Source organism: Vanessa atalanta, chromosome Z (genome assembly GCF_905147765.1).
Source record: "Vanessa atalanta chromosome Z, ilVanAtal1.2, whole genome shotgun sequence".
In the NCBI taxonomy this organism is placed as follows: Eukaryota; Metazoa; Arthropoda; class Insecta; order Lepidoptera; family Nymphalidae; genus Vanessa; species Vanessa atalanta.
In genome coordinates, this window is record NC_061902.1 from 8,454,436 (window position 1) to 8,464,244 (window position 9,809).

The 9,809-nt window shown below is 30.8% G+C and overlaps 1 long non-coding RNA gene across 1 annotated transcript; it reads left to right on the forward strand.

The window, feature by feature from the left end:
- On the forward strand, window positions 1-1,659 carry LOC125076133. The gene is made up of 4 exons (XR_007120289.1): window positions 1-120; window positions 204-351; window positions 612-695; window positions 1,480-1,659. It is a non-coding gene; the product is annotated as an uncharacterized LOC125076133 (long non-coding RNA).
- The last annotated feature ends 8,150 nt before the right edge of the window (window positions 1,660-9,809 follow it).

Genomic DNA, 9,809 nt, shown 5'->3' on the forward strand with positions numbered 1-9,809 from the left:
CTAAAAAATCCATATAATGATATTAAGAAAATAGCAAACTTTGAAAACGATTTAATGGCCTATATTGGAGACTATGAAAATTTTATCCAAATAACAAACGCCAAACAGAACCCTAAGCATGTAAGTAACTTAAATCAGTTAAATTAAAAATTAAAATGTATTGTGGTCAAAATATTAACATTTAATATATAAATTACCAACAGGGAATGCAGTACGTGATCTAAAAGGTCAAGTGTGGTTACGGATTAGTTTAAACCTACGTGTTGGTTTTTTGGTGAAATCGGTTCAGCTGATGAAAATTTTAACAGCAATTATGGATGATGGCTACGTATTTCGACCAAACTTCGTCAGGTAAGTAAAACTCATGTAATGTTAAAGTTTCTATGAGTAATAAATAAAATATAAAATGCTAAGTTTAATTTGTTTTTAAAATTAATGATTAAAGCGTTCATAAGTAAATTGATTAAAATCAAAAAATCTGAATTATATACACAAATTTCTTGACATACCGGCTAATTTTGTGTGCTCAAACATAAGTCCACTCTTTTTCTTCACGGCCGGAAAGAGTTCATCACTGACCAACGGCTTCACGTGGTTTTTTTATGATATAGGTGGGAAACGTACAGAAGGCCTGACACCTGATGGACAGGGACTATGACCGCCCATGGACATATGTATCAACGGGGGTCTTACAGGTGCGTTCGCCAGACTTTAAGTAATGTATACGTTCTTATCTAGAAGGTTCCCAAGTCGTATCGGTCCGGAAAAATTGCCGGTGAATGCATCAGCATTCGCCGGAACAAATCACTCTGTGGAACCAACCAGAGTGATTGTGCGAGGCAGAACAAGAAGAAGACAAGTCTTACTTTTTAGACAAGGAAGTGTAACACTGTAAACTTCCAAACGCCTGCAGGCTACTGAATTTGAACCCATTGACGTTTTATCTTCTATCACTACTCAACGGGTCAAGTCGCTAACATTTATTGTAATCATTATTGAAAATGTAGTGTTGAGTTTATTTTCAATACCGTATTTTGACATTTCAAAACTTCCGTGTACGTCAATTTCCCAATGATCACAAGTCGCAATACTCTCTCAAGTTATAAAAGCTTTTCAACTTCAAAATTCACATAAACTTTCAACTTGAAATGTGAAACGTGAAATTTTAAAGCGAGCAATTTATTCGATATAGAAGTTTTGTTTTGCTGTATGTCTTAATGTAAATATTTTACAATAATTTTGTGTTACTCAGTTTATTGACCTAAATACGTTTCACGATAAATTTGAAAACATTACTTGCTGGTACAATCCCATCTGGGTTAGTACCACCCAGGCAATAGCCCAAACAGCAATATTTAATATTGTTGTATTTGAAAGTTGAAGGTTTGAATTGTGAGTGAGCCAGATTAATAATCGTTGATTAATTTGTCTGTCCGCTTCTGTATGAAATTAAAATAAATAAATTTGTTTTAATTTTAGGCCAAATGGGAGACCTTTTATGATCACGCACATAAAATAGACAACAGGAATAGAAAGGACTCAGTATGATATGAATAATTTCAAAATAAGAATCTAAATAATAAATTAATTAAATAGTTAAATAATTACTCCAGAGGAGTAAATTAACGTGTTAGTTCTAAGAAAACTTTTAATCATGCTACTCAAATTGATCTCTGATTTAATTTAATTATTATTAATAATTTTAGATTATTTTAATATTATGTTTATTTAATTTAACAATATTATTAGAACGAAGTTTGATTGCGCTATATTATACCTTTTTATATTAAAATCGTTTGATAGATTTCAAATATACATTGATAGATTTAAAAAAAAATGTCGATATAAATATATGTGATTAACTGTGGTTTTATTATATCATATTAAGCAAAAAATGTGTATACATAAGCAATTATTTATTAGTAATACTAGTAATCGTACGTACATATATACATACTAAATTATTTATTATATTTCGTAAATTAACTATTACATAGAAATTAGTTTTGTTTCAAACAATACTCTTCCTATACCTGCAGAATTACATCCGACCACCGACTTGTTATAAGAAAATTAAAGATCTATTCACTCTAAAGACGCGCCCTTCTACGCTAAATTATTTGCGTGCATATGTGTGCGTGATGCTCGTGCGGACTAGATGTCTTAGTGTGGATGAGGCGACTAATGTTAGATAAAAGATTATATTCCTGTGAATGCAAGGCGATATTTTAACGTAGAGCGGAGCGCCGAAACTACAATAACATTATTTTAATTAATTAAATATATTTTTAGTATAAATCGAATTGTAAATACAATCCGATTGGGGAGTAATTTTATAAAAGATCACAAACTTTACCCTGATGCGTTAGTATGCGTAAGGTAGTCCTTAGACATACTAATGCATTATTAATCTCCAATAGCTTATTATAAAAATCAGAGCTTTTTTTGTACTATAACTTTACCATAAATCCTTAAAAAACTTTAAAACCTACACACGTTAGGACTGGTGGGAGGGTTCTGTGCAAAACCCGACTGGGTAGGTACCACCCACTCCCTGTTAATTCCGCCGGAAAGCAGCAATACTTCGTAATACTTAGTATTGGTGTATTCCGGCTAGAAGGGGAGTGAGCCAGATTTTACAGGGCACATGGGATATAACACCTTAAATCCCGTGGCAGGCAACACATTGGCTTTGATAGGACTGTAGTACACTCCTTACATCGCCTGTGTGTTTGAAAATAGGCAACTTGTCGTCAGTGAACCCATTTTCTTTTTCGCGTTTTTTTAATTTATTTAATATTCTTATCTTATTAATTTATTTATCTTTATAAGTTAGCCAAAATATTTTTTTTGACCTTCCCTCTATTCTCATTTGTATTGATTTTTTTTTAATATTATTATTTTATTACATACCTCATTTATGTTTCGTCCCACTTTCGATTTTTTGTTATTTTTTTATTTCATTTTTTTTTTGTACTTTTTTTCATAATATATTTTGAAACATTCTGAATATCGACGAACTTCGCTCGCAAATTGCTGGTTTCGACTATTAATTGCGTATATTTTGTAATTTCATTGATTACTCTCATCATTTGTTAATTATTATTTTTCACTGATACGACGAGTTGCCTACTTTTTCAGCCTGCCACATTGTACATAATATATAGGATAGTTAATTTTAGGATAAAATTATATTATTGTTTTATTGTTGGAATTAATTTAAATTAATAAATCGCTGGAGGGATTAAACTCGCGATAAGCCATTCACATACGTCTGACATTTAGTATGTAAGAAAATAGTTATAAGTACTTTGTAAGAAGATTATTATTTGGTATGAGGATTCGACTACAGTTGTCGTTTAGTTTAAGTCAGTGTATGTAGTTTAGTTAGTTAATAATGAGAGGTAAAGGTAATTAGATGGGACGACCGAGATATTAGGTATATTGATAAGAATTAACATTACAAAAGACCAAAAAAGTTTAATTGAAACTTACGGTCTGATGTCTTATAAAATGAGAAATGTACTCAGATATAAATCTATTCATCTTAAGCTGGACATCGCTTGTGTATACCTATTTATCAATTGCGAACTTCCTTTGTTATTTTTGCCTATACCTTTTATATATTTTAATAATGAATTAATTTTCTATGTTAAAGTACATTTAGTACAGATCTTTATTGTATTGTAATTGATGTCAATTTAACCAATTGTAAGTATGTAATCATTAATAAACACTAAAACGTATGTTGTTTTATTTTTTGTCTTTTAATAAAATATTGGAATCATTTCGAAATTAATCGATTAACAAATAATAATACTAAACTCAATGCAATGTTAACGTCTATCCGCAGACATCAGACGGTGTATAGTTAGCCCATCTACTCATCCATCTACATCTACATCAGTATTAGTTTTTTAATGAAAATTGATTTCTCTCATACTCTAATCTAATGCTTAAGAACCGCGAAATTTCCTTATGTAAAGGTAAATAAATGTATGTATATGTCACCGTAAAATTTTACAATCGTAAATACCGATAGATTACAATCTATCTCGCGAGATAGTGAACTGTCGGAAGATTGTGAATCGTAACATACTGCTTTCAATTTAACTTTTCAGTAGATTATAATCTACCGAAGCTAATTAAAGTTAAATTATAAAAACTCTAACCTAACCGAAATATTTGACGGTTTTTTTAGTTAAATAAACGTTCATAATATTTCGGCAGCTTTTGTCAGTATACAATCTCGCGAGATAGATCAATCTAACGATATTTATAATTCTACGGTGATATATACTCAAACTGCTGAACCGAACTTGATGATATTTGGTATGAAGTAAGCTTGAACTCCAATGAAGGACATACAAAACATGACGACCAACCCACGCAATGCAAGCGAAGCGTCTGGCGACAACTAGTTTGTAAATAGTATTTATTTATTTCAAATTGTTATTTTAATAACAATAATAAAGTTTATGTATTAAATAAATATTATACTATATTAGTCTGGACAAATTTTGTACTGTGTTGTACCGTGACTATTCCTTCTTTGACTTTTATCTGCGATCGCAACGACATCATTTGAAGTATGAGAGGATTATTTGCATCGTTTTTTCGCTTCAGCTTTATCCGCGGCGGCTGCGGCCTTAATACATACACAATCATCAATAAGCACGTAATTATAATATTGTTTTATTTGTATTTTAAAAATCGATATTGGAATAAAATAAATATACCTTTACATCAAGGTAACTTCATGCAATTTTTAATAATTTTAAAGTTAGGTTTTGCAATAGTTTCAAAAGTTCTACTAAATAATTATAATATTATTAATAATCTCATTGAATTTAGATTTATTATTGATCCTCTGTAGTATTTTTTGTTACGGTTTGAAGACTTAATGAGGCAGTGAAACTAAAGGCAGTTGAAACAGACATAGCTCGATGACCATTTGCCAGATAGACACTAATTAATCATTCCATCACCGAGATGCAACCAACCATGACATTATTATGACGTCATGTTACTTATAAATTAAACCTGTTAGGCTATTCTGTAACAAGAAACTGGAAAGTCACCGCAGAACACGAGCGTGAAATGTCAGCATGTGATAAACGATATTGACTATAAAAATTAAAAAATTGATACGATACACGTGTCAAATGGCGTATCACTGTAAGTCGGTTGTCAATATTTCAAGAGTGAGATGCGAAGTGATTTCTTACAGAGTCGCACTGCTGTTTACTAAATCTTCAAACCGAAAATCCTTGAGATAATTTTAAAGTTGAATTGAAGTGGTTGGTACAAAAACATAGTCCATATCATAGTTAGAGACTGCGCCGATCCGGGATAAATGGCATAGGGGTCAGTGAACGATAAATAAATCGCACCCCGAGGCTCATATTGATTAGATATAGCGGAAAACTTAAAATATAACCTGAAAGCTGTCAAATGACGGATGCTAATCAAAAGCATTCGCCACGAGTAGGAACTTCATAATATACTCTGGAGTGTACTGCGATTGTTTCAAAGCATTATAGTTAGCAGATAAAACAGTAGATGGCGTTTGTTGAAGTAACGACATCTTGCATCAGAAACATGCGATAACTAGTCTGGGTTAACCATGACACAAACACAGAAAATGCAAAGATAGAAAATAGATGGCGCATTTAATAAATTTGAGTGTAAGACTAAGTGATCATGCTAATAAAACAGAAATGCTTTTTTAGACTTTCGTTTGTTTGTTCCGGATTTATGCAAAACTATACCATATTCAATATGATCATTATTTATTTATGTGCACTATGCGCGTGCATCAGAATTGTTGAATGACAATGACAGACGACGTTTCATATAAATAGCTGAATCTGCGGCTTTACCTGAACGAAATTTCTAAAGACTTTACCTACTTGAAAAGTGAAATAAAAAACGTCAATGTCCTTCACGACACCAAATTTCATCTAAATCGGTTCAGCGGTTTAAGCGGGATGAAGTAACAGAGAGAGTTATTTTCTCATTTATTATATCAGTATAGATGCCATTTCGAAAGTAATGCTTAGTCCTTTATAGCCCAGCCGAACACAGGATCTCAGTTTATTTGTAGATTACTTTACGTGTTTTACTGTCCCAAAAATTTGAGCTCGAAATCTTTGGCTAAGTTATATTCGCTAGTTATGTTAGCTGTAGAGCTTTGTATCGATCTTTTAATAATGTTTGTAAATTAATTAAAAAAATAAAATAAAATATTTACTTTAATTATTAACTTTACTTCAATTTTGTAAATTACACACCGATAATTATGGGCTTACGCATATCCAGAATGGTACGATGGAATTAGCATTGTTGCTGGATAAATCGTGATCGATTATCGCAAAAACAGTTCATTCGATAGCTAGTCACAAAAAGATTTTTAAAAGACCTTCTAGGGTACCACAAGTTCCAACTGTTGGACATGGTCCAAGACTTAATCATCATCGGCGAAGCCACCTTGGCGCGGTTTTCGGGTTTTTACATCCTTTGCACCTGGGGTAAGATGGCAATGAGACCATTACTGATCAGCATTTGAAATGTCGAAAGTAAAAGCAAGGACGCTATTAAAGCGAAGTCTTCTTCCGAGGAAAGTTTGTACTATGCAAAAGAGTATATTATACGCAGCGTTACGTTTTTCAAGGACTCTATGTACACATTAATAACTTTTTGCGTCATACAATTTAAATGGTAGGTATCATAATTATCATAAAATCATATTAATAATAAAAAAATGGGTGATTTATAATAAAACAATGTAGAAATGTATTGTCTTTCTTATGTTTGTATGGCTTAGCCGCTGAAGTGCCTTCATAATATGCTATTATTCCAAAAACACTAAAAAATGACCGTGATAAATTCTAGTAGACTAAAGTTATAAGAACTTACTCTGACATTATCAAAACTGAGGCTTCCTATTGTTTTTTTATATAAAATAAATTGAAATTTTACCAATTATTCGAAATAATTGAAATTTAAATTATTATCTGCATCAATATTATTCGACAAATTAAAAATTCTTTATTTAAAAACTACGAGATCCATCTAGGGATGAATAGAAGAACTTGCATTCGTTACTCGTACATTATATACGTGCCAAACTAGATGGCGTTGAACTGTAACGACTTTATTGTGTTCTCCTAATTTTTTATATTGTTTCTGTGTTATTATTAGAAGAATATTTGTTTAAACTGTTAATATAATTGATTAACAAGAATTATTTTAAGGTAAAATTAATGTTTTTTAGATTATTTTGCTAACGCCATCTGTCTTCCAGTATATGTATTATTTGTCATATGACGTCCTGTTGTAGTTTAGAAATCCAAACTAGATGGCATTCAGACACCTCAGTGTAAATTAAGCACATACCTAAGTTTTATATATTAATAGCGTAAGCCGATTTTTGTCCCAGCGGTTATGGGACGATAGCTGCCCATAAAAATTCGGTCATGGTCTCATTTTGAAGAGCTCCAGCCGTAGATGTGCAGATAAATAAAGAGGATTTTTTATTGCAATTTACTAACAAATAATTAATTTTAGAGAGTGGACTACTGGCCGGCTAGAGAGCGGTACCCCGTCTGTATATAAGAAAATTAAATTAATAAAAAAAAGATTAACGTTAACAAAATAAAGTAAATTGCTATCGACGAACTCCATTTTTAACTGAACTAATGTATAATATTTGGCATTAAAAAGTTCATTTAAATAAGGTTTGATTTTGTTTTAAGACTTACAATTTGCAATGAAAACATATCAATATAAAATCTGTCATAGGTTTCGAATTTTTCTTTTGAACAAACGCGAAGTTACTCGGGCAAACCACTAGTTATAATCACTCGTTTTTTGAAATCAGGTAACAAGGGGTTAATAGGAGTTCAGGGTTCGGGCAGTATGATATTTTTTACAGCGATAAATAAATATTTTTATGTATTTTTTTGCCTACAATATATTCTTACAAAAGACTGTACCTACTACTCATAAATAGTAGGTATAGTCTTTTGTAAGATCACGTCTTAGTAATAGTACTAACTATTAGTGCTTTTCTAATTAGAAAAGCCAAATTTCAATTTCGTCTTACTTGGTTTATCATAGGGATTAATTTTCTTGTGAAAGGTCCAAACATATATGTCCATATATTATTTCTTCCAATTATAAAGGCGGTTTTGCAGATTGCAGGAAACAATCAAAGGTAATTAATTGTCTTATATTATATTAGGCAATTTATTATCTTAATAAAAAAATAAAACGACTGTCCTGAACGAATAAATTAATTTTATATTAAGCGAGTGACACAGATATTTAAAATGCGTGAATACTCACATACATGATCCTCAAAAACAGTGTAATGTTTTTCTTTTTTGGGCACTCATGTAAAAATAAAAGGGAATATTCAGTATATTTTATTTAAAGTTTAATTTCAGCTAAAATATGTAAATGGTCAGAAAATATGAGCAGCATTGCTCAGAATTGCTATGTGTTATTTAATAAAAACGATGTAATATTACAGTACCTTTATTTTTTTTGAATAAGCCATTCAAATTGATTTTGTATGTGCCTCTGACAATATTAAATAGGTACTCTCATTATCTTTTACCACTTACCAGTGACGTGTCATTGTCGACGAGTATTTTTTTATCATTACAATAATTACCGTATAAGTTAATGTCTGTTTCGACGAGCAAGTTTATTTGAATCTAGAAAATAAATTGTAGATTATGACATCCACAAACAAAAATCCGGAGAATATGTTGTTCGTACCTACTAAGTGTTATATTACATTGTTGTTGATAAAGCTATACTTTTATTTGAAAGTCGCGTGCGTGGTTATTTCAATTTATTTTTGAATTCATTTCATTTGAAGAGTAAACTAATTTGTAGATTTACATAATTACCCAACTAAAATAACCATTAGTTAATTACCTACCATAATACACGTTTGTCTCTTTGTGAAATAACAGTGAATTCAGTGGTCACAATGATTACGCTGAAGAATACGAGAGACCCCGGTTTGTAGTCCTCGAAGACCGCAGTATCTGTTTTATTTTTTTGTGATTGGTCGTTTTTATTTTATGATCATAGGCAGGTAAAAGATTACCTTCTAAGCATTTTAAGGAAAAAAAAACAACGATCTTTGTAATAAAATATTTTAATGTCTATGAAACACGATTTTACGAAATTGTGGGGCGGCCAACCCGGCTTGTTTATGACGCCGTCGGAATGTGTGGATTACATAGTTACTCAAAAGGATTTTAAAAACTATTTTTAAAATCCTTTGAAAATGAATTTAAAATTAAAAAAAAGCACCACCAGTTAGTAGATTTTAAGTTTATACTCGGGTGTGAAATAAATCATTACAATGGATTCCTTACCAGTAGATTTACTTTAATTGTAGTCAATATTCATAAATAAAAATGAATGTTAATAAACAAAAAAGTATGTTTGATCTCTATGTCTCGCAAAACCATTCATCCGATTTTGATGACTCTTAGTATTGTACTGCAAACAAACCTAACCCATTAAGCGCACGATTTTATTGTTTGTCCTTCAATATTTATAAATTTAGATTCTGAATCCTTATTATACGGAAGAGCATAACTAGTGATAAATAAATATGTCTCAATCCAATTAATACGTATTAAATATAACAAAATCCATTAGCAAATCGATATCATTGGATTTTACGGTTAATATTTTAAGCAAAATAATTTTAATATTATATAACAGGTAAGTCAATAAAACAATAAATAACAATATAAGAAGCTTATACTTTATTTCATCCA